This window comes from Neopsephotus bourkii, unplaced genomic scaffold (assembly GCF_033783945.1).
Source record: "Neopsephotus bourkii isolate Nb327-2 ecotype Australia unplaced genomic scaffold, CSIRO-AGI_Nbou_v1 NB_960, whole genome shotgun sequence".
NCBI classification, from domain to species: domain Eukaryota; kingdom Metazoa; phylum Chordata; class Aves; order Psittaciformes; family Psittacidae; genus Neopsephotus; species Neopsephotus bourkii.
The window spans coordinates 148039-172016 of NW_026901454.1; positions in this window are offsets into that span (position 1 = coordinate 148039).

Below are 23978 nucleotides of genomic sequence, written 5' to 3' on the forward strand. Positions count from 1 at the left end.
AATGAAGAGTCCATCCCCAGCATCCCTATAGGCCCCCTTCAGATACTGGAAGGCTGCTAGGAGGTCTCCATGCAGCCTTCTCTTCTCCAGGCTGAACAGCCCCAACTTTCTCAGCCGATCTTCATATGGGAGGTGCTCCAGTCCCCTGATCATTCTCATGGCCCTCCTCTGGACTTGTTCCAGCAGTTCCATGTCCTTTTTATATTGAGGACACCAGAACTGCACACAATCCTCCAAGTGAGGTCTCACGAGAGTAGAATAAAGGGTCAGGATCACCTCCTTCGACCTGCTGGTCACACTCCTTTTGATGCAGCCCAGGATACAGTTGGCTTTCTGGGCTGCAGTCCTATCACATTTCTTTCCCCCAAATATTAGAAAAACATCTGTATGATTTTTCAGTTCTTCAGTAAAAAAGAATAAGATGCAGTCCTATGGTGTATTTCTGCTATACTTCATTTCAGTCAGAAGAGGAAGGAAACAGACAGTGGGAAAAGCCAGTAACCCATAGAGGAACCAATTGAACTGGAAGGATAGAGTTCTTTGTGATTATGCACATGCAAAATGTAACCAATAAAAATTACTTCACATAAAAAAAAGAGAGCATAAAATCCATCTGAACAGGTAATTATTTTCCTGGTGTATGGGTGCTGCACAGGAAGAGGAATTGAACAGGTTATTATGAAAGATTTATTTTGCTTCTGAATTCTGAAGCCTTAAAATGTCTAGCTTCTAATTTCAAAAGGCTACCTAACATCAGGCTGCTAATGTAATTTCGTTGAGCATGTTGCAGTTTTTTCCTGCCTTTGACACGTAGTTATATGAATACTTACTGCAGACTTGAGTTCATGGTCCAGAATGGTTCTTTTAAAACCATAGTTCAGAATGCCCAGTAAACAAGGGAAACTAGATGGCAGCCTACATTTTCCCTACTCTTCCTTTTACCACTTAAATATCTATAGAAACTTTTGCTGTTGCCTTTTATGTCCTGAGACAAATTTAATCTTATCAGGGCTTTAGGTTTCCTAACTTGATCCCTGCTTGCTTGGACAATTCCTCCTTATTCCTCCAAGGCTACTGTCCTTGCTTCTGCCCTCTGTAGGCTTCCTTTTTGTTACTGGGGCTTGTTCAGTTCTTTTGTTATCCATAGAGGCATTCTGGAGGTTTTGCTTGACTTGTTCTTTGTCAGGAAGCATTGCTTCTGAGCTTGGAGGAGGTGATCATTCAATACTAAACAGCTTCCTTGGGACTTTTTTCCCTCCAGGGCTGTATCCTATGGTACTCAGATCCCTAAAAAAGCCAAAGTCCATACTATTGATACCCAGGCTAGTGAGCTTGCTGTGCATCCTCCTCACTGGTCTAAGGATCTCAAACTCCACAAATTCATGATCACTGAAACTAAGGCTACCCTCAAGCTCACATTCCCCACCAGCCCCTCACTGTTGGCGAGAACAGAGTTCAGAACAGCAGCTTTCCTCACTGGTTCCTGAATCACTTGGAGAATCAACTCATTCCTGGAATCTCCTGGATTACTTATTTCATGCTGTGTTGCCCCTCCAACAGATACTGGGATGTTTGAAGTCCCCCATGAGGACCAGGGTTTATGACCATGAAGCTACTCTATATACAAAGGGCCTCATCCACTCACTCTTTCTGACTGGGCAGCCAGTAGCAGGCCCCCACTATAACGTCCCCTGTTCCTGCCCTCTCTGTAATTCTGACCCATAACATTTTAGTCGGCTCCTTTCCCATTCCCCCATCAAAGCTTCATGCACCCACTTCTTGTCTCCCTTTTCTCTCATTCCTAAAGAGCCTGTATCCTCCCATTCTGACAGTCCAAGTGATAAGAGCAATCCCAACACATCTCTGTGATGCCAATAAGGTCAGAGCCCTGGAAGTGTGTGCACGCGTCTAACTCTTCTTGTTTATTCCCCATATTGCATGTGTTTACATAGAGAAACAGGCCCCTGATGAAGCTGAGGAGTTCCAGCCACTCTACTTACTTCTCAAGTTGCTGGAATTCCTTTGTGTTGCTTTTCAGGTGCTCTGCTGCTGACCTGTGATCCCTCTCCAGTCTCTGGACATCTCTCACTGTCACTGGCATCAAACTGGTAGGAGTAGGATGTTCCAGGGGATCCTATCATCTGGCAACTTTAGTTTAAAGCCCCTTTCAGCAGCTTGGCAAGTCTACGACTGAAATGCAAAACCACATTATGATAATCTTTAGCATTATAGTATGTATATGGCAGAATTTTTGGATTGCTATTGCTGACTGCTAAAAAAACAAAAAAAAAGGCTAGATATATTATCACCCCTAGGAATACAGATCACATTTTATATGTACTTGTTCTCTGAAAGGAAGGAGACAGACCTAAGAACTGAGAAATGCCAAGCAATCAAAGTGAATTCTCCATCCTTCAGATATATGGTTTCTTAGAGCCTTGTTAAATGGTTGTGAAATACTGACATTTGGGAAACAAATGTTTGTGACTTGTAGAGGTGGACAGGTTCAATCAGGAAAACTCAGAAACAAAAAACATGAGCAGTGAGTGGAATACAGAACTGGATATGCTTTTCCTTAATTAAAAACTAGATTTATCTTTAGTGGATATTATATTTTGTGAAGACATGTTATTTTTCTATTATTTGTAAATATTAAAAAAAGTAGTTTGTCAAAAAAAGAGTCATAATAAATTAATGAATAATTACATGCTAAATGAATAAGTATTAATTATTCAACAGACCTCCAACATAATAATCAACAAGCATTTATAACAAGAGGAAAATTAAAACTGAAATCTTTGTACAAAAGAAATAATAAGTTAAAATTAGCATCTGTACGTAAATTTTTATTTCCCTCCCCTGTATTTTCACCAATGACCTTGCCATTTCTTGCACAGATTTTCTTGACATTTTCCCAAGGAAAAGAAATTGGGAGTGGGGAAGAGAGGTCACCTGTCCAAGACAGTTGTAGGAGTGTTGTCATGGGATAGTCCCACCAGAAGCTCAGCCCTACAGCCATTTGCTCATTCCCCACAGGAAGATTTGGGAGATAATTGGAAAGGTAGAAGTGAAAAAAAGAGCCTTTTGACTTGAGATAAAGACAGTTTAATAGGTAAAGCAAAAGCCATGCACAGAAGCAAATCAAAACAAGGAATTTATTCACTGCTGCCCATCAGCAGGCAGGTCTTCAGCCATCTTGAAGAAAACAGGGCTCCATCACACCTATTGGTTATTTGGGAAATAAAACTCTGAACATATCCCTTTCCTCCTTTTCGCAGCTTTAATTGCTGAGCATGACATCACATGGTGTGGAATATCCTTTTGGCCAGTTAGGGTAAACTGTCTCATCTGTGTCCCTTCCCAGAGGTAGAAAAGACCTTGGTTGTGTGTAAGCACTGTTCAGCAACAGTTAAAACAACCCTGACCCATCAACACTGTTTTCAGAGCAAATCCAAAACAGCACCATGCGCAACCTAGTATGAAAAAAATAGCTCTATCCCAGCCAGACCCAGTACAAGTGAAGGATACTTTCAAATAGAGGCTAATTTGAAAGTGAGTTAGCAATAACTATATGCAGTTATGGGGTTACAATAAACGATCAGATTTATTTTTAGCTTCCGCTGAAAAGTGTCACAGGGAAAAACAGAAAAAATATAATTCTATTTTTCACCTTTTTTTTCTTTTTTGCATTTTTTTTCAGAAAGCATGGTTAGCTTTGTCAGGAGGGCTTTCAGCTAGGAAGAGCTGGGGAGCAAGATGGCAACCAGCAGTGCTGTGAGGGAGCAGTGGACAGGATTGCTGTGCAAAGGATATGGTGTGGCATGAAGGGATAGAATCAGTCAACAAAATGGGGTTTGGGTGGGATCTTTGCCATCTACACGTAGGCAAAGAGGTGTCTATAAGGCATCTTTGTGGAAAAATCCCCCAGATTCTCTCCGGGAATGCATAGGCATGGCCTACTTAAGTGTCTTTATACTCATGCATACAGTATGGGAAACAAACATGAATCAGAGATCTGAGTGGAGTTGCAGTGCTGTGGTCTTGTTGGGATCATAGATATCTGGTGGGATAGTTCCCATGACTAGAATGTTGCAATAGAGGGATAAAGGGTCTTTAGGAAGGACGGGAAGGAAACACGAGGAGGGACAGGGGTTTTTTATGTGAAAGCAGTCACAGTATATGGAGCTGTGCATGGGGATGGAAGAGAGACTGACAGAAATTACGTGTTATGATAAAAAAGAGGGGAGACAAAAATGACAGTATAGTGGGTCACTTGACCATGAAGAAGAAGTGGATGAGGCCTTCTACAAGCAGATAGGAATGGTCTCTTGTTCACAGATCCTGATCCTCATTGGCAGACTTCAACCACCCTAATATCTGTTGAAGGAACAACACAGCAGGGCATAAACAATACAGGAGGTTCCTGGAATGCACTGATGATAAATTCCACCTCCAGGTGACAGAGGGGACAATGGGGACAGGTAATCTGCTAGACCTCATTCTCAGCAACGTGTTCACTGGGGATATCAAGGCCAAAGGAAATGTTGGCTGCAGTGTTGGCTGAGTTCAGGGTCTTTTTTTTATTTTATGTGTATGTATATGACAGAATTTACCAGTCTGATGAGATAAAATTTTGAAATGCCATGGTGTTCACAAAGGAGGCAGAATAACAATGAAAAAATGCAACAATGAAAAATTCAACATAAATAATGTCACTGAAGATTTACTAACTTTGTCAGAATACTAACAAATAACTTGAAGTCAACGATTTAACAAGACTATATTTAATTGTGTTTAAAAAATAAGGATACATACAGCTTACAAACACAAGTTAAATCAATTTTTAAATAGCTCCCATTTTCCACCTGTCTGAACTATTTAAACTTTATTTTCTATATTACTGACAACCGTTTATACATTTACATATTTATATAAAGATGTATAATTAACTAAATAGTGAAGGATTCTAGCTACCCTGGTACTGAATTTAATGTCCTTATGAATATTGACTTATGAATATAAATATTATATATAAATATTCTTTTATGAATATTCTCCATTGTAAAAGTTTTGTTTTTTTTTTTATTTTACTAAATTCTATCCATTAGAACTAGCTTATTTTTCAAAGTCTTAAGGAAACTACACCAGAAGAGGGAGTAAATCAGATAAATGTACAAGTGATATTCATAGGCGAAGATAAAAATCTCTAAGGTTCCAATAAAGGCACTGAAGTGTAGCACCTTTTACAGTTATGCTGGGAAAATGACATATGAATCATTTATGTTATAAATGCATCCTGAAGAAAGGCTTTGGTACCTCTATTCAAAAAATCAATGCGGTCATGTTGGGTTTTTACAGTTCTGCACATCCAGTCATGAATAAAACATTCATTTTTATGCTAATAAGTTTTGTAAAAAAAATCATTCAATAATATATACCTTGCTTGTAGTTCCTACACAAAGCTCAAGAGTAACATCCAGCTTCTAGGTAATTTTGAAATATTTCTTTAAAATTATTTATTTATGGTAGGAGGTTCCTAAGTACTGTAAAGATAATCAAATTAGGTTTTATTTTTCAAACCAAGCTATGCTGAAATATTTTTAAATTATGCTACACAAATATGATATATTATACACAACACAGCATTGCAGAGTTTTCTTTCTGCTGAAGTGAGCCATTGATCTGTTTGATTGGCTTGTACAGTTCTAAACATTCCTTCTATTTTTTTAGGTGTATAAATAGCTTAACTTCAAGGCATGAGTTAGTTCTTTCCCTCCTTTCATAGCTAGCTGTGTTTCTTAGTGCAATACAGAGGGATTTTCTTTTAGAGAGCTCACTGCGAAACAAATTTTCATAAAATATTCAGTAAATATAGCAAAACTTCAAAATATTGTCACCTATCTTCTCTTTTTTTTTTTCCTCCCTAGTCATGTATATAAGCCATTTAGATGTATTCCACTAGGAATCCAGTTTTCTCTACAGAAAGGTACAACTACCCCATAGGAAGTACCATATTTAAACACAGTCCTGGGTTGCTAAGTACACTCTTAAAAATTTATTCTGTCTCTAAGGTAACTTATTACTAAAATTATTTGAAATTTGAAACTTTCATCATTTGCACAATTTTTTTGAGAGGGTTGCCAGATTCAACCCAATTGTGACTCAGTGGTTATCCTTATGCTACTAAATTAAAAATCCCTGAAAACAAATCAAGGAACAAATGTCACCTGGCATGATATGTCTCAGACTTCCATTAGTATGCACATTGCAGGACATAATTCATAAATGGTCCTGGAGTACTCTGTTTCCCCAAAGAACTGTTTAGGAAAATAACTGTCCAGACCACCACTGTGTCTGGGGAAGCTCTTAGATTTTACTGGTTGTCATCTTCAAGAATGAAAAGTGCTTGAAGTTTCAACATCCACATATATGTTTTAATTCATATATGGAAGTGATGGGGACCATTAGAAAAAGCTTAGATAAAGCACCTTTTAAAGTAGATTTGTTTTGAAATTACATTGTTGGAAGGGTTTAAAGCAAAGGGACTAGGCTAAACAGCTAAGCAGTGTGGATAATCAGCGATCCAGTGCTCATTTGCATCCCCTATGTCTGTGATTTATCATTACAGAACTGTGTGTGTCTACCCAAAGAAGGCTTGCTCGTGTAGGTCTGACACAATCACATTGACCCATACAGAGCATACACTATTCAAAGTTAACAAACAGCAGCAAAATTTGAAAACGCTTAGTTAGAGATACATAATTAACTATACATTATGAGGTAACATTCAATATTCTTATTGGAAGAAGCAGTTATACACTGATCATAAAGAACTCTGGAATTATTTTATGGTTTTTTTTGCTTCTGAAAAAAAAAATGTAATTCTCACTAGTAGCTCCCATTAAATAAAAACTAATTTTATTGTTGTTTTCTCAGCCTCTTTCTTTTATTCCAACTCAACAACAGAATGTAGAAGTTAATTTCTATTGTGATTCTCCCTGATCCAAAATGTGATGCTTTTAAAAAATTAATAAAAAAGAGAAAAAGACTTTGAAATTGGTCCTAACTTCAGAAGCCATAAAGTGGTACTTAGCTCTGTTTCTTTGAGATACATCTCTGGTATTCTTCATCTAGAAATGTCAGCACTAATGACTGAAAATAAGGAGAGTGACATCAAAATATGTATGCTGGTAGAAATCATTAGCTCTCCTTAAAAATAAAAATAAAAAAAAAAGAGCATATTGGATTCTCAATTATTTTGAAAATATCTCAATTATCCATGTGGGTGAGATTGGAAGTTTATTACTGCAACATTGGGTATTTTCAAAATATATGAACCACCAAATATTACATATATTTTCATTAAAAGAATTATGTTATATCCTATGAACCATAACATTAATTCACAACATTTAGGCTTAGTTATGTATTGATACCTTCATTAATAGTCATGGAGGTTTATAAAACGTATAATGTACTACTGAAAAAAAAATAAGTCTGGAAAGCTTACAGGGTTAGATGTTTGAATTTTAATGTTGACACTGTAACAAAGGCATTTTCTCTTCAGAGAGATAAAATTAATGGTAAGGTACCAAAATGCTTACAATGTCCATAATAAAAATGAGTTTTTAATAATCTTCTTTTTTTATAATCTTCATTTTTCTGCAAAAATCAGAGTCTGGCAAAAATGCAAAAGTGCAATAAAGACAGTTTTGCACCCCCATCACATTTGAATTCTTTTTTAAAATCAAAGTAATAAAAAGTTGTCCTTAAATAAATATAAAATAAGAAAAGCTAAATAGAAGTCTTTTAATTGTTGTACTTAGTAATACTAAACAGTGCAATAATTCTTCCATGTTCAGGGACTCCAGGAAATTGCTTAACAAAGTAAAGGGAAAATTTAGGAAATGGGCAAGACTTTCTGCATTATCTTATTAGGAGAGAAAAATGTAGTTGGGAGAATAGGCAGTACTGTGTAGCAAAAGGATATGACAGTTTTCAAGGTTGTCCTGTCCCGCAGCATGACAGCACTTCCAGATGCTCCCTTCAGGATGGCTTCATAAACCCCTTACTCTCAGTTATGTTTTTTTTTTTCAAATCCTAACCTATATAACACTACTGAAAGCATGAGGATCTTCGTTTGTTTTATGACGATTTTTCTACCTCAGTGAAGGATAGTTATAGCCCATGTTAACTTGTCGAAGAAAGAAGGAAATCAAAGGAGTAGAAGCAATAAGAGCTAGAAGCTTTTTCTTGGTCATTCCTGATAAGGTTAAAACATACTGAAGACAGTGAGAAATTAATTTAATGCTGAGAAAGTAAATACACCTACTGAAATCAAGAAAGACTACTAAAGAGAAAGGATGTGAAAATTATACTTCCTTTTGCTTAGATGTTAGGGTCAAGCAGCAGAAATTCTACCAGTTTATATATAACCCAACATAAATGCCTCAGATTTTGCTTTGCTGACTTTAAAAAACTCAGAACAAATGGGTCTTGATATCAAAGGCTTCTGAGAGCTGCACAAGGGTGTGAGTATTCAATACTCCAGACTCCTTTCACTGGGGTCTTCTACACCATTGCAAAAGTAGCTGAAAGCTGATGTTACTGAGGGACCTTGAAGTGAAAAAGCAGCCTGGTTTGATTTCAAACAAACTTAAACATCAACTTCCCATTTTTTTCTCCTCTGCTGTCTACAGGACAAATCCTGTTTGATTCCACTTCTGGTGACAAGTTGCTTACATTGCCCAATTTTGTCATGTGCCACGTGTCCACTTTGGGTTAATTGTGAAAATTTTACACACACAAAACCCAATCCAGCTTCACTTCTACAGTCAGATCTAGCCATTTTCTAGAGAATCGTATTTTCTTTGAAAACTGCTGTAGGTTTCCCTCTAAAGCTCCCTCCACAGTTATTCCTATTGACTCCCATTTTCATGCTCTGTAAGTCACATCAAGCTTTGATTCTTTCTTGGTAATTGAATTATGTCCACTGTACCTCTTAGCTATTGAAGCTATTGAATATTCCTCATATTAAAATGCACTCTAAATGCACATTTTACTCCCAACTAAGTTTTGCTCAGATTCATTATAAAGTATTTTATACCTTGATCTCTGGAAGTGGGTGGAGACTGCTAAATAATCTGTTCCATGTATGAATGCATCTTTAATGAACTAATTGGTGTGTCTATATGCTAGTGCTAGATAGAGCCCAATACCTAGGCTTTTTCCCAGAAAAAGCCAGTATTTTTCCCAGAAGGCTTAAAATGCATGTTTTCCAAACACAAAGTTCAGCTTTAACAGCCTCTAAGTTTAATTTAACTAAAACTCAAGTCAAGGGCATGTTTTTGTCCTGTTTTGTTTTTTTCTTCAAATGTGTAGGAATAAGTCTTCCAATTTTCTCCTTTGGCCAATTTTATCTGTCTCTTTTAAATATTTCTTATACAGAGTTTGATTTGTGAGGCTCCATGACTTCAATATCACAATTGCTTTTATACTGTATAGTAACTTTATATTCTGCTTTTCAGTTACAGAAATGCAGACTGGTAACACTTTTATATTGAGTGATGGGACATGAAAAAATGTTACGTGCAAATATGTACCAGAAGAGGTATTTTAACAACTGTTCAGGTTTATATTGTTGGAGTTGCCTTCGCGGTTCAATAAATTCCTCTTTTTTGCTGTCACGCAGTGTGTATACTTTTAAGGATGTATAGGAAGCTGAAGCATAGGACTAGAAAAAAGATTTCTTCTCCAAACCAGCTAAGACCATCTTCACACTGAGATATTTTTATGGGTTTTTTTTCTAAATAAATAAGACATTCTGGTACACTATGTTTAACTGTGTACCCTTCAGTCACTTATGTGATACTTAGAAGTCCACTGAGAAATTCTAACTAATGCTGAAGGCTTAAAAGATACAGAATTCCACCAGGTTTCAAGAAAAATTGTTTTGGAAGTGGACAGTGGTCTTTTAAGCTCTCTCCATGACAGCAAAGCTAACATATGATCATGACAGCTGTCTTTCTTTTAGAGTGCCTATTAGCTGATCAATACAGTACTGGAAATCAGTCAGCATGTGTGATTTGGATATAGCTGCTGCACTGCTCTGTACAACCCAGTAATTAGGGGACAAGGAAGGTAAATGAAGTTTTTGGTGAGTAATGTGGTATTGGAAAGAAACTGGAGTGCTTTCTGTGTTTCTGTAAAGTTTTGCACCAGAAAGGTTTCTAGGGAAATAAATACACTACTCCATAGGAAGACAGGACTTGCAGTTTGAACTTAGTAGAATTTATTGCTCCTTTTGAAACCTTATTCTACAACTTCATCCCATTGTGTGGAGAAACTTCCCATTTGAAAATTTGTTTGTTGCCACATTACAGCCATCTTCACTTAGATCAGTACTTCTTTTCATCTAAGTAGCTCTTCAAATCTGGTTACTTAACACAGTCTTTTGATTTTTATCTGCATACCTTGTTTCAAATGTTCATATATTTCTGTTCATTTCTGTCATATAGAGTTTACCATCCCAACAACACTTTTTACTTAAGTACCTAGAAAGTATCTGTGTAATTCTTAAAAATATAAAATATAAAACTGTGCTGCTATTAGAAACTTCCCACTGAATTTGGCTAAAATCAGTTGTCATGTAGAGTTTATCTCTTTACACCTTTAATCACTTTGAGAAGCCTTTCACATTCCTAGACTCTGAGAGACTATTGAGCATTATATTTTAGCAGTTGAATGAAGAAAACCCTGATGAATGGAAGGAAAGAGCACTTAAAAACCCCACTACAAATGGAAATACACAGAAGACACAAATAAATTAAAAAAAAAAAATTCTTTTTAGTCTACAAATTACTGTTTTCAAGCACCCCCCCCCCCCAAAAAAAAAAGTAAGGCCTAACAACGAGCCCACAAACCACAAACAGGGAGATGGAATTGCAGTTCTGCGTACTTATTTCTTAAGTGTTTGATGCTCCTAAAAAGTTTTGGTTGGGTGGTGTCAGGTATAAGGAAAAAGCTAATCTAACAAAAGATGATAGCTTTACAACAGACCCATGCCTTTCTGGACTGTCAGCTGAAGGCAAGGTAGGATACCATAGTAAAACTACAGCCTTAGGTGCCTATCTGTGGGCAGCCAAAGATTCAAGGATTAGTTAACCCGAAGGCACTATGAATATTTCACACACTTCTTCAGAAATGAGCTAAATCCAGAAGAAAGTAGACGTATGTGGTATAAGCAAGCATAAAAAGGAAAATAATCAATCCATTGATTGAAAAAGTCAGGAATGAAGTAAAGGAGTCCATGAAAGTTTAATTTAGTCCCCTTGTGTGTGATCATTCAGCTCATTCTTTAATTATTATGATATTGTGTATTTTTTTTTTTTTTTTACTTTAACTCATTGAGCAATACAGGTGATTTCTTCCAATAACCAATTGTTTGCTATCTTATTTTCTCATTATTACTAAACATGTAATGAAAAAGCCTGCTTTAGTGCATCTGGTTCAAGTAATGATGAAGAAAAAAATGGTATGTTTCCTATTTTTAGGAATTCCTATTGGTTGAATATTTTGGTCTGCAGCAAGTTTCATCACATTCATTTGCATTGCCTTCCACATCTCATTTGCACCTGGAATCCTTAGGTCTCCTCCACAGACCCCTAACATTTGAGCTGAGAGACACAGAACTAATAGAAAGTAGTTCTCTTGCACTATCAGGAAGAAGGACATATATAAATTTGCTCTGAGAACAGAGGATTTGCAGGAATCACAGATCTGTCTATGTTCCATTCCCAAAAATGCAAGGAATATAACCTATATTAATACAGATGGTTCTTTCTGTTTCCTCAAATTTTAAGTAAGCACTTCCACTATATCCCTTCTAACATTTCTGTTGTCTTTTTTTCCTACTCTAATCTGTTTGAATATAAATGTTTTTTTAACTAGCCCAAGTAGTCTGTTATAAATATTTAAAATTTTGTGGTGTGTATCACCTTCTGAAAGTCTTCTTAACTAACTTTCTTAGTTAGTTAACTAGCTAACTAGCTAACTTAACTTTCAACATTTAAAACATTTATGGCAGGACTCAGTTGTTAATAGACTGACACATGGATCCTTTTTTATGTTTAAGATGCTGTACGATACCACACCTGATCTCCAGCTTCTGATTCAGAAAAGCATAGGTCTCCTAGAGGAGAGCAGGAAGGCAGGAGTGAGCAAGACTGATTTATCTGCCTGCCTTGTGCAGATGAATGCCTTGGATACTCTACATGCATATACCTGTGTTGGCAGATATGTCCTGCCTTCACTTTAGAAAAGATTGCCTAAAAAAGACTGCAACATACCTCAGTGCAATAGATGTTTAAGGTAGGTGGACTGATTCCCAGGGTGAAAGAAAAGGCAATAGAATACAGAAATTTGGTCAAGGTTAATATTATTTCTTGCAGTCACCTCCAGATTATCAACAAGAGCATGAAAATTTCAGAAAACAGCTGTTTCAATTTAAATGGGCAGAAGGCCACTTTACTATTTTATTCCAAACTATTACTCAGGGCTAGATATACTTATTGATCTTACTTTGATCAGATGTGAAGGGGCAGATATCTGGACCATAATTAGAACCACTACACAGTGAGACACTAGTCCAAGATGTTACCTTTTTGCACTGGCTAAAAGCAAGTCTGTAAGCCTGACTGTGGGCTTCAAGTTCCATGCTGCACTATCCAAAGTTCAGTTACACCTTCTTGTATCCCATAAGCAACAGGTTTCACAGAAGTTAGGTATATGAAGTTTTCACTTTGAAGCAAGTTTTCCCAGATGTAGAATACAGAACCACATGTGCATTCCTACAGAGCATATAGGATTGGTTCATTAGAGAAATAATTAGAAAATTAAGTTGCTGGAAAAGAAAGCAGCCTAGACTAATTTCAAAAAACTAAACCCAAAGATGTATAAAAGAATATACTAGAAGCTGTAAGCAATAGTTTTCATGGACCTGAGATGCAGAGAGAAAATCCTCTCTCAAGGGTAATCTAGAGATATTAATATCTCAAAGCAGTGATCAAGGACCTCTAAACCGTTGTAATAAATGCCAGGAGTGTACTCAAAGGTGATTCCTGCCTGATTTGCATGTTCTAGAACCTAAAACACTGATAGGAAATACAGGTATTGTTTCAAAGGTTGCGTTCTTTAGGTCTATTCAAATTTACATTAACCGCTCTCCCAGTATCTTGTCATCAAGATCACCCACTGTGCAGGAAAAATGCAAACTCATAAACAATGCCTGCATTGTGTAAGTGACCTTGTATTGTGCGTGCCTTGGAGATATTAAGTTTCTGGCTGTACACTGGTTTTTATGCTGACCAGGAAGCTTCTCTGGGCACAAACAATGACAGAACAGCAATGGCTCAATGAACATTGAAATTAAGCAAAAATTGTATGCTATAGAGATGCTGAGCAAAAGCTCTTCTTTAAGAAAGAAATTTGGGACTTTAGACATCAGATCCACTTAAGATTTCCTCAAAATGCACTAACCTTTACAAAATCCATCCCCACTCTGATTGTCTCCCCTTCCCCCTTTCTTAACAGTGAGTATTATGACATATTTAGTATTTTGAAAGTAAAGGTCATTTACAGAGATATGCACCCAAGCTTTTCTTGGAGGGGGGTCAAATGAAGTTAACCAGACACATTCTGTCAAAATGTCAGGAAAGTCTGATGTATGTCAAAATACATTTCATCTATGTGATAAGAAGAATGTAGACATCCAAGAATCAGTCACTTTTGAAACTTTTGATGCAGGAATGTAGTTTCCAGCATTAATTTTCAGAAATTTAGTACTTCATATTTCTTGCTAGATTCTGGTTGCATTGTTTTGAAAGTACTACAGTCATTAACAATTCATCCAGTAAAAGATTTGACAAATAATAACATTGAATAATTACAGCTTCCGCAGGCTTATAACAAATAGCTAGATCCCTTTGCACGCATGAAAAACCACTCAGTTTTATGGCTTATTGTTTAAATTTCATTTGGTCCTTATCTTCAGCAAGCCTGCACCAGTTTTATATGTGCAACCAGAGCTACTCCTGATTTACATCATTTATCAGTGAGAAGAGAATCAGTTCAAATAAGTTCAATTACTAGAAGCTGTGTCAGCTTCATCACTTTTTCTTTAACCTGAAACAACTATTCGTGTCAGAGCATAACTATTAACTACACAGAGAGGCACTTCTTCCTCTATATTACCCTCTGCTACATCTAGATAAATTGCCATAATAAAAGCCACTAGTGAGTGAGGAAATATAGCAAAGGAAGGGAGAGAAAGAAAGGATAGGTCACCTGCTCCCCTATTAGATTAATCAGATCCTCTAAACAGATTTTAAATGCCTGTGACATGTTCTTCATTCTCAAGAGTAATAAAATTCTATGATGCAACTAGCAGAAAACATGGCTCACATGTCTGACAAAAAGACAGCTAGCGTAAAACCAAATATGAGATACTTACAGTTAACTCACATGCTGTTTCCATAACTGAGTCCAATAAATAAGAAAAATGAACCTCAGTAGGAGAAACGCAAATTCCCATATGAAGCTTATGTAGGAAAATCAATAAAATGACCATTACTTAACATCTAAAGTGGGTATCTATAAGTGAAAACTATCTTCCCTTCAAATACAGAAGAGAGGGAAGAAGAGGAAAAGATAAACAATTGAAACTAACTACACTGAAGTCATCTGCCTGCTAGCTCTTTTCACATGCTTGTGAGCAGATTCAGCTTAATGAACGTATTTGTTGTGAACACATTCTAATTGCAGTATGCCCAGGGAGCAGAAATCCCGTTACTTAAAATGTTGCAACAGTTGTGATGATGAACTGCCTACATATTATTCTAGCAAAATTGCTTTATGCTGTTTTACTGCAGTTGAATTTGTTTGTTATGCTATTGTTATGGGGATTTTGTAGGCTTTCCATTTGAAAACCTATTTCAGTCATTTGTATGGGGATGCCAAAGGGTAAAACATAAAAACTACAATTGACTGACACTTCAGTTCCTTCACTGTTTAATGAGATTCTTGAAATTATTTGATAAAAGCCAGTATCTACTGACAAATTAATTTATGGTGAGAAATATTCCACATTTGCATATCAATTTAATTTTATGGGTTGTTTGCCTCCTTATATTTCTTCCTTCTCTTTTATGGAGAGTTTGAACTACAAAATCTGAAGCCAGAGTCTCAGCTGTTGTAAATTGATTTCGTTCGATCGAAGTCAACAAGTATATTGATTGACATCAGATAGATTTATTTTAGTTCTTCAAATTGTATGTCTAAAATAAATTTGGATAGTGTTTTTAGTCATGGTGATAATTATTTATCACAATATTCATAGAATCATAGAATCATAGAATAGTTAGGGTTGGAAAGGATCTAAGATCATCAAGTTCCAACTCCCCTGCCATGGGCAGGGACACCTCACTCTAAACCATATTCCCAAGGCCTCGTCCAACCTGGCCTTGAACACCACTAGGGATGAAGCATTCACAACCTCTCTGGGAAACCTATTCCACTGCCTCATCACCCTAACAGGAAAGAATTTCCTCCTTATATCCAATCTAAACTTCCCCTGTTTAAGTTTTAACCTGTTACCCCTTGTCCTATCACTACAGTCCCTAATGAAGAGTCCCTCCCCAGCATCCCTATAGGCCCCCTTCAGATACTGGAAGGCTGCTATGAGGTCTCCATGCAGCCTTCTCTTCTCCAGGCTGAACAGCCGCAACTTGCTCAGCTTGTTTTCATACGAGAGGTGCTCCAGTCCCCTGATCATTCTCATGTCCCTCCTCTGGACTTGTTCCAACAGATCCATGTCCTTTTTATGTTGAGGACACCAGAACTGCACACAATACTCCAAGTGAGGTCTCACAAGAGCAGAGTGGAGGGGCAGGATCACCTCCTTCGACCTCCTGGTCACACTCCTTTTGGTGCAGCCCAGGATACGGTTGGCTACTAAGTCCTACTATTTTATTTCAGACATACTATAACCCCACTCTAACTAGATCTGCTAAAGGTTTTTGTGAAGATTTGTTTATTTCTGTGGAATATGTACCAGTATAAGTCTTTTAAAAAATGAAAGGCAAGGCCAGCATGATTAACATAGCTATATTTTGTCCTACCTTGTGCATTACTGGGATAAGTATTCTCATTAGAATTCTTCCAGCCCTATCTTTCTGTGATTCTTTGTGCTATGGTAATAGAGCAGGGTCATTGCCCCTTAGACCTGATTACACCAGTTGCAGCCTCCATTCTCTCTTGCATTTAAACATCCCCACAATGATATTGATTCTCCATATCACAGGTTCACCACTTCTTGCTTCTAGCTGTCCCCTCAGTATATAGTCAAATGTACTCTGAAAACTGTGATGGTATAACAAAACACCCCATATTTCTGCACAGTTCTCTGCTGCATCCAACAAGGAGTCCTCAGCTGATTAGGAAATTTTTAAAAAGCAAATATCTGCCTTTGTCAGTCTTGGGTTTGAGGCAGGGGAAGGTGGGTGTATTTTTTTGTTTGTTTGTTTTCTCTGCTCATGATTTTAACACAGACACATTCCTTATAGCAAGTAGGATCAAGAGATAGTCTGACCCTAAGATGGTAAAAAGGACTAAGCAAAGACTATGTTGGGATCAGTTACTGGCATCAAATATGAGTTATTTCTTTCATTACTCTTTCTTTAATATTGGTGAGAAATTGGCAGCTGCATCTGGAGATCTGAAGCTAAAGAGAATCTAGGGAATTAAAGACTGATCAGGCTCACCTGTAAACCTATGAAGATGATGGAAAAAATAGTTCTGAGAAATTTTCCTAACACATTAAGACAAACACTGGGAGTAGTCAGCATGGACTGACAGAGGAGAAATCATACCTGACCAAGCTGTTGTCTTTCCACAACAGAATGACTTGCTGAGTGGATGAGGGCATGTCATGGGACATCCCTGTAGGCAGCTAAGCACCACACAGCCCCTCTGTCACACACCCTCCCGTGCCCTGCAGTGGGATAGTAAAAGTATTGGAAGGGAATACCAGTGACAACTCAAGGGTCAAAGAAAACCAAAACAAAACCTCAATAAGTGATGCAAAAGCCATTGCTCACCACCAGCAGACCACCCAGCCAGTGCCTGAGCAATGGCAATTTTGGAAAAACTACCCCACGTCCCCACCCTCAACACCTTCCCAGTTTTATTACTGAGCATGATGTCTTGTGGTATGAAATATCTCCTTCTTCAGTTGGGGTTATCTGTCTCTGCTGTGTTCTCTCCCAACTTCTTGTGCACCCCTAGCCTACTCACTGAGTGGGACAGAATAAGAAACAGAGAAGGCCTTGACAATGTGCAAAAATTGTTCAGCAATAGCTAAACCATCATTACATTTTGGTTACAAATCCAAAACTTATCAACTCATGGAAACTTGTGAAAAGAGTTAAATAAATCCCAGACAAAACCAGTACAGCTGAAGCATTGCTTGTTTTTCTCAACTTGAGCTAAGCTTTTGAGACTGTCTTGTGTACAATCCTCGTAGGCAAATTGATAAAGTATGGATTAGATAAATGAACAGTGAGGTGAACTTTGGGACTCTGATTTTACCAGCAGCATAAACTCCATCTGGAGTCCAGTCACTAGTTATGTGTCCCAGGGTCAAATACTGTGTCCAGTGTCATTTAACATCTCCATTAATAGCACTGTCAACTCCACTAAAATGCACTGTCAGCAGGTTTGCAGGCACTACAAAACTCAAAGTAGTGACTGGTACACCAAACAGGCAGTTTGCCATTCAGAGGGATCTGATAGACTGGATAAATGGGCCAACAGGAATCTCATGAAGTTCAACAGCAGGAAATACCTGTCCTGCCCTTGGAGAAGCAGAACCCCATGCACCAGTACAGGGTGGGGACAACCTGGATGGGCAGCAGCTTTGCAAAGAAGGGCTTGGGATCTAGGTGGACACTAAGATGATCATGGAGTGCTATGAAGCAATGTGACTCTGCAGAAAAAAAATTCCAACAGCTTTTTGGGCTGCATTATGAAAAACACTGGCCAGCAGGTTAAGGGAGGTGGTCCTTCCCCTCTATTAAGGACTGGTGGAACAAAACTGGGATGTGGCTTCAACAGTAGAAGGGAGACATGGATGTTCTATGATGGGTCCAGGGAAAGGTCACAAAGATGATTAAGAACTTCAAATGCCTTTTATGTAAGGTGAGGCTGAGAGAGATAAGAGTGTTCAGCGTGGAAAATGCCCTGAGAAGGGAAGAAGTGTGATGGATATTATGTGTTTAAATATCTGATGTGGGACAGTGCTGCAAAGATTATAGAGCCAAACACTTCTCAGCGATGTCATCACAGCACAGGAGACAATAGATACAAACTGAAACAGAAAATTCCATCTAAATATGAGAAACACATCTTTTGCTGTGTGGATAACGGAGCACTGGCACAGGTTGGCCAGACAGGTTGTGGAGTACCATCCTTGGAGATACTCAAGACCCAACTTCACATAGGTTAAGCCCGCTTCTGCACAGTGAAGTGAAGTTAGACGATCTCTAGAGATTGCTTCTGACCACAGTGATACTATGAAATAAAATAGCTGCAATTTTGTCATTGTTACGTAAAAGCCTGTTTTTCCTTTCAGCTATCAGTATCCAAGGCTCTAAAAAAAAAAAGTTTCTCTTCCTTATAATTCCAGAAATTAGTTGAATCTTCTTTATTTTTTCTCTCTTTTTTTTTGTTTGTTTTTTTTCTGAATAAGCAAAACATATTTCAGTATGCATATTTAATGAAGATCAGTCTGCTGTCTGCATTAGCCTGGTAGAATATATGACATTCCAACTGATAAATTCAAATTTAAGTGCACTACAGGTTAAAAAAACAGTCACCGTCTTTGCCCTTCTCTGAAAAGAATCCCTCCAACCCTAAAAACATTAGCCACTGTATTTTTCATATAAATGACTTAATAAAAGCTATGAACTCCTTTACATATATCTGTAACAACTGAGTTATCTCATGTTACAAAAGAATTGTTTTTTTTGAGTGTGCTAGAAGTTTGAATGCTCGAAGGTATTGCATGAATGCACACCCTAGTTTATCAACTTCTTTGAAATTTACTTACCAAAATTATTGTAGGGCTGACAAAAAATTAGATAAATTGGAATCATGTCACATATCTAACAGCTGCAGTATCAAGAAAATTAAGGCAGTGTAAGAAAGCCTGGAGAGAGATATACTAACCTGCCCTTTGATGTAATTCAGCCCTATCCAACATGCAAAATATTTGCTCTTCAAGGATAGTTGTATTAAACCTCTAGAAGTAATTCATCTCTGGAAGAGATGGTTTCACATTCTACAGGAACCTGCAATTTGCATCAAAGAATGGAAAATCACTCCAAGCTTCCACTTAATTTGGTGATGTAATTTTAACAAGAGCTTCCCAGGTTTCCCCTCAGGCACACCATTGCTGCGGTTCTTTATATTTTGAAGGACATTGGGAAGATGCCTGCTGCTGAAGTATGGTGCAGTATACTATAAAAGGACATTTCATTTGCAGCACAGCAAGATGGAATTTCCCAGGGGCCCTTCAGGGGATGTATCATATACAAGCAATACATGCATACATGCAAACACTGCAGCAGCCTCTTTGCTCTTGTATTTTACCTAGATGAATAAAATAATTAACTTAATGTTCAATCTTTTGCATTTAATTTATTAAGTCTAATAAGTAGTTACTTAAAGTAAAAATAAATGAGTTTTGCAATCTCTTCTGGGTGTGAAATATTAAGGGTTCATGGAACCCTGCTTGATATGCATACTGAAAATTGCTAGCTAGATTTAAAAGCAAAAAAAGGAAGAAAAAGCTTTTCTATTCACTGTAAATCATTAATATTTATTCAAATATTAATGTTGAAGCACAAAAATTCCAATATATACCTAAATTATGCATGTATTCTAAAGATTCATACTATAATTACTCCGTTTGGTGAACAGCTAACTACTCTGTAAATAAATGGATAGCAAATTAGTCTACTCTCCTCCTTCCTGGGCAGTTCAAGCATGCACCAGCAGTTTGGAAAATAACTCTTAAATTATAGCCATGAATAAGCAACGTTTGCTATCTTTTTATTCTCTTCAAACCCGGTTGTGTTCACGTTGCAAAGGGCATGCTTTCTTAAGGAATAGGTTAACTAGAAAAAAAAAAAAGATCAATTTCTATTTGAGCTTCCTTTAATAGAAAACTTAATTCCAATTTTCATTATTGCAGTGTCAAACACAGGCAATCCTAATTAAACAAACAATGCACTGATATAAAAAATGAGATCCTTATGATGCTTGAAGGATCTGGTGGTTTATGTTAGGTTTTTCCTTTTTCCCCAGTTCCTGTGAAAATATTTTTCTAATTTTTGTATTATAGCTTCTCAAAAGGAGTCTGGTCATTTGTGCTCATGAAAAAAATGAGTTCATTCTTGAGGAGGTGCAGATAATTTCTACTGGAGTATCTGGGAACAGAAGGTACGGATAGGCTCATGGACATGTGAACTTTGTGTGTGTATCAAGTTAGCCAGGGCAAAGCTACTGATCAGTCAGGAAGACACAACATAGCTATTATATCTCCTGTCTACAAAAAAGGTCAGAGACCTCAGAATGAAGTTGTAGGCAGGTGGTCTTCATTCTGCATGTATCTGTTCATGTAGACGTGCTCTATGACAGTCAAATTGGTTTAGGTCTAAGAAATTAAGGAAAAACTGGGAGATATTTCTCAGGTCCTATTGCCATTGCCTGTTTTTCTATGCTTTCTCCTCCAAGAAAATCTTATCAGTTCTATGGGTGAAAAAGAAGTAGGAAAAACCAACAAAAAAAAGAGGTTCATTTTTTCAGCATATAGAGAAGAAAAGTAGAGGAGAGTCTAGATTTCCTTGGTCATACTTCACTGAGTGTCAGGATTCCCAGGTATTACTCTTCTCTACAAGGAATAAAAGTAGCATTTAGAATAGCTGGAAAACTCCAAGAGGTGAAAACAAGAGCAAGGGTAAACAAATGATAACATTTTGGGGAATAAGAAGAAAGAGAACATTTTTTTTTAAAATCAGACCATATCTCAATTAAGAGCACCCCAATTTCAACTGATCCAACAGAAAGACAAAAGCCTTGCTACTTTTGTGAGATACTTAATTTGATTCACAAAAAAGGCTGTGCTATAAGAACAAAATTCTGGTAGCTAGCAACTAACTGTGTAAAGTCAACAGTGCATCATGTTTACAGACAGGACTTCTTTGAGTAAGATGTACAGCCTAAATTCTAATTTTATTGGCTTGTTTTTTAAAGTCAAATTATGATCCTTACTTTCATTGGACTTATCTGTTACAAGGTGACTGGCTTCACAGAGTCATTCAAGATTAATATCAGTCTATCTGTCTCAAAATAATTAGATTTCTTTTATGATTCTTACAGGTGTTCTTCACAGAAGATGTTAGCATTCTCAATTGACGGCATTTAAGGATGGTTTGAAGGATGAGGAATAAAGGACTGAAGGATGGGTTGAAGTGTGTTCTGGGCTTGGGATTTTTTTTTACATCTTTGAGACTAGACACATGATCTGAAGTACATTTACAGTAAGGTAGGTTCTCAAACTAATTATAATGCACTGACTGAAACGGAAACTGCAAAAAGGTAATTCCTCATGTACTGCTTTAGCAAATATCAGTGTGTGTTATCCATAAGCACAATGTAAGTTTCTGATATTTTTTGTGAAAGTGAAAAAATATTATTCTAACTAAAGTTCTTAGAGAGCCAGGAGAGAAACATCAATGGATCAAAAGCTTCACAATATTTATCTTGTTGCTCAACTGGCAAAACCAGAGTTGAGTCAGCAACTTAGCCATTTGCAAATATTGCTATAACCATAAGCATGGTAATAGACCGGTTGCAGGAGTTAAAAGAGAGAATGAAATCCATGTGTCTTGTTTAAGGTCACATGTATTTTCTCTATTTCAGTCTTTTATTTTTAATCATACACATAATATACAGAATTACAGGAAAAACTATGAAACAGGAGATCAAAGTCAGCCACCTGGCTTCCGATGGCCTCAGGTATATGCCTTCATCTATGTAAACATTTATTACTATTTCATGTAATCTATCCTGCAGACTGGATAGGTATTTTAAAAGCTGAGGATTCAAATAATTTAGCTCTGTGCCTTGCTATCCTTCTTCCTACTTGGGAATCTAAATGTGTCCAAAATTACTTGCAAGGCTGTCACACTTTCCCTCAAAGAAAAAAAGAGATAAAAATCTCAACAAAACAACCCAATAGCCTAATGGGGGGGGGGGGGGGGGGGAGGAAGTAAACCAAAAATGAAGTTGTTTACATTGCATTCACCTAGTTATATGTAATAGACTACCACTGTTTTGTTAACAATGCAAAGTCTTTTCACTGGAGGCTGAGTACAATCCAAATCACAATCTAAACTCGCCAGTTATTCCAAGATTTTGGGTTGGTCAGAAAATACCCTGCCTCTCCTTCCACCTTTGTAAATTCTCTGTTATCTATTTCTGCTTTTAAGTTCCCCTATTGCCAGTATATTTATTAGCTGCACTGACTGTATTGCCATTTTTAAGCATGCAGGTAACGAATACTTTTTGGTGGTCTAGCTGTAGAAGCTCAGATCCCATATAAGAATAAGAATAGGATTCCTTTTACACCCAATATTTTTGATTTCTACATCTGGGACAGACTTAGTCTAAAAGAAAACTGTTAAAGACTTTTCCTTGTTTGGAAATTGTTTTGCACAATTATTGCTGCTCTTTTTTAGGCCATTAGACTACATTTTTAAGACTTCATAATAAGTTAATGGAAATTTATCCCACTGTAGTTACACTGAAGTTTCAAGATACAGCTAACTCTAGACATATCTAAAAATTTATGAAGGCTACAGAAGGCAAATGAAACACAGGTGTTCATATTCTCAGTCACAGTTTTTCAAATATTGTTCAATATTTTCAGTAAATTGGAGAAATATATATTGAACGGTTGTCAGTTTGATCATTTGCACTCTACATGTAAGATCAAAGTATTCCACCCAATCAGCTTTTCTACTCCCAGCACCAAAGTCACTTCAGATATGTATTAGACACTTCAAAAGAAAGTTGACATGAAAAACGTGAAGATAGGAATGTATAAGTCTGTCTGCAGTAAGTTAAATCCAGTTAGTTGGTTTTCTATTTTCTCATTCAGAGGAGTATCTCTTGGCCTAGAGCCCCTAGCTGAAGAGTCAGTTTTCAAAATCAATGCCATTAATGCAGAAAATATAGTATGGATTAAACTGGAAACCTTTATACAGGCAGTATAAGTAATAACTTGGCTTTATTAATACAGGTAGCTGGCAGGCTGTGAACCAAACTACTTAAGCCCCAACAGTGATGGGTGAATTTAAAAGACATTGGTAGCTGAATTACTATAGCGTTCCAAAAATTCAGTGCTCATCTAAGCATTTACTGGATTATCTAGGTTTCCTGGTTATGCAATGAAACAGTCATAGTGTAATGAAAGCAGGCTCTATGATAGCTATGACACATTCATTTTTGGTCAGGCTGCTAATATAAGGAGAAAATTTGTGCATTATCACTACTACAGATTACCAGGATTAGGAAATGTAGAAGCAGTTAAAAAACTCTGAAAGTCAGGGCTTTGTACCTCGCAGTGCTATTATTTATTCATTCTATTATAGTAACTCAGAAGTAGAAATTGGAATCTTTGCTGTAGTGCATTAAGTAATGTGCAAGCATTTAGAGAGATATTTGCTATGTGAAAATGTTAATCACATGTGATTTGTATGAGGCAATAAGACCATTAATGGAGGTCCCAAATGAGGTTATGGATTTGTTGGTGTTAGGTGCTGTGTCAAAAGCCTCAAACAAAACCCAGCAAAAGAAAG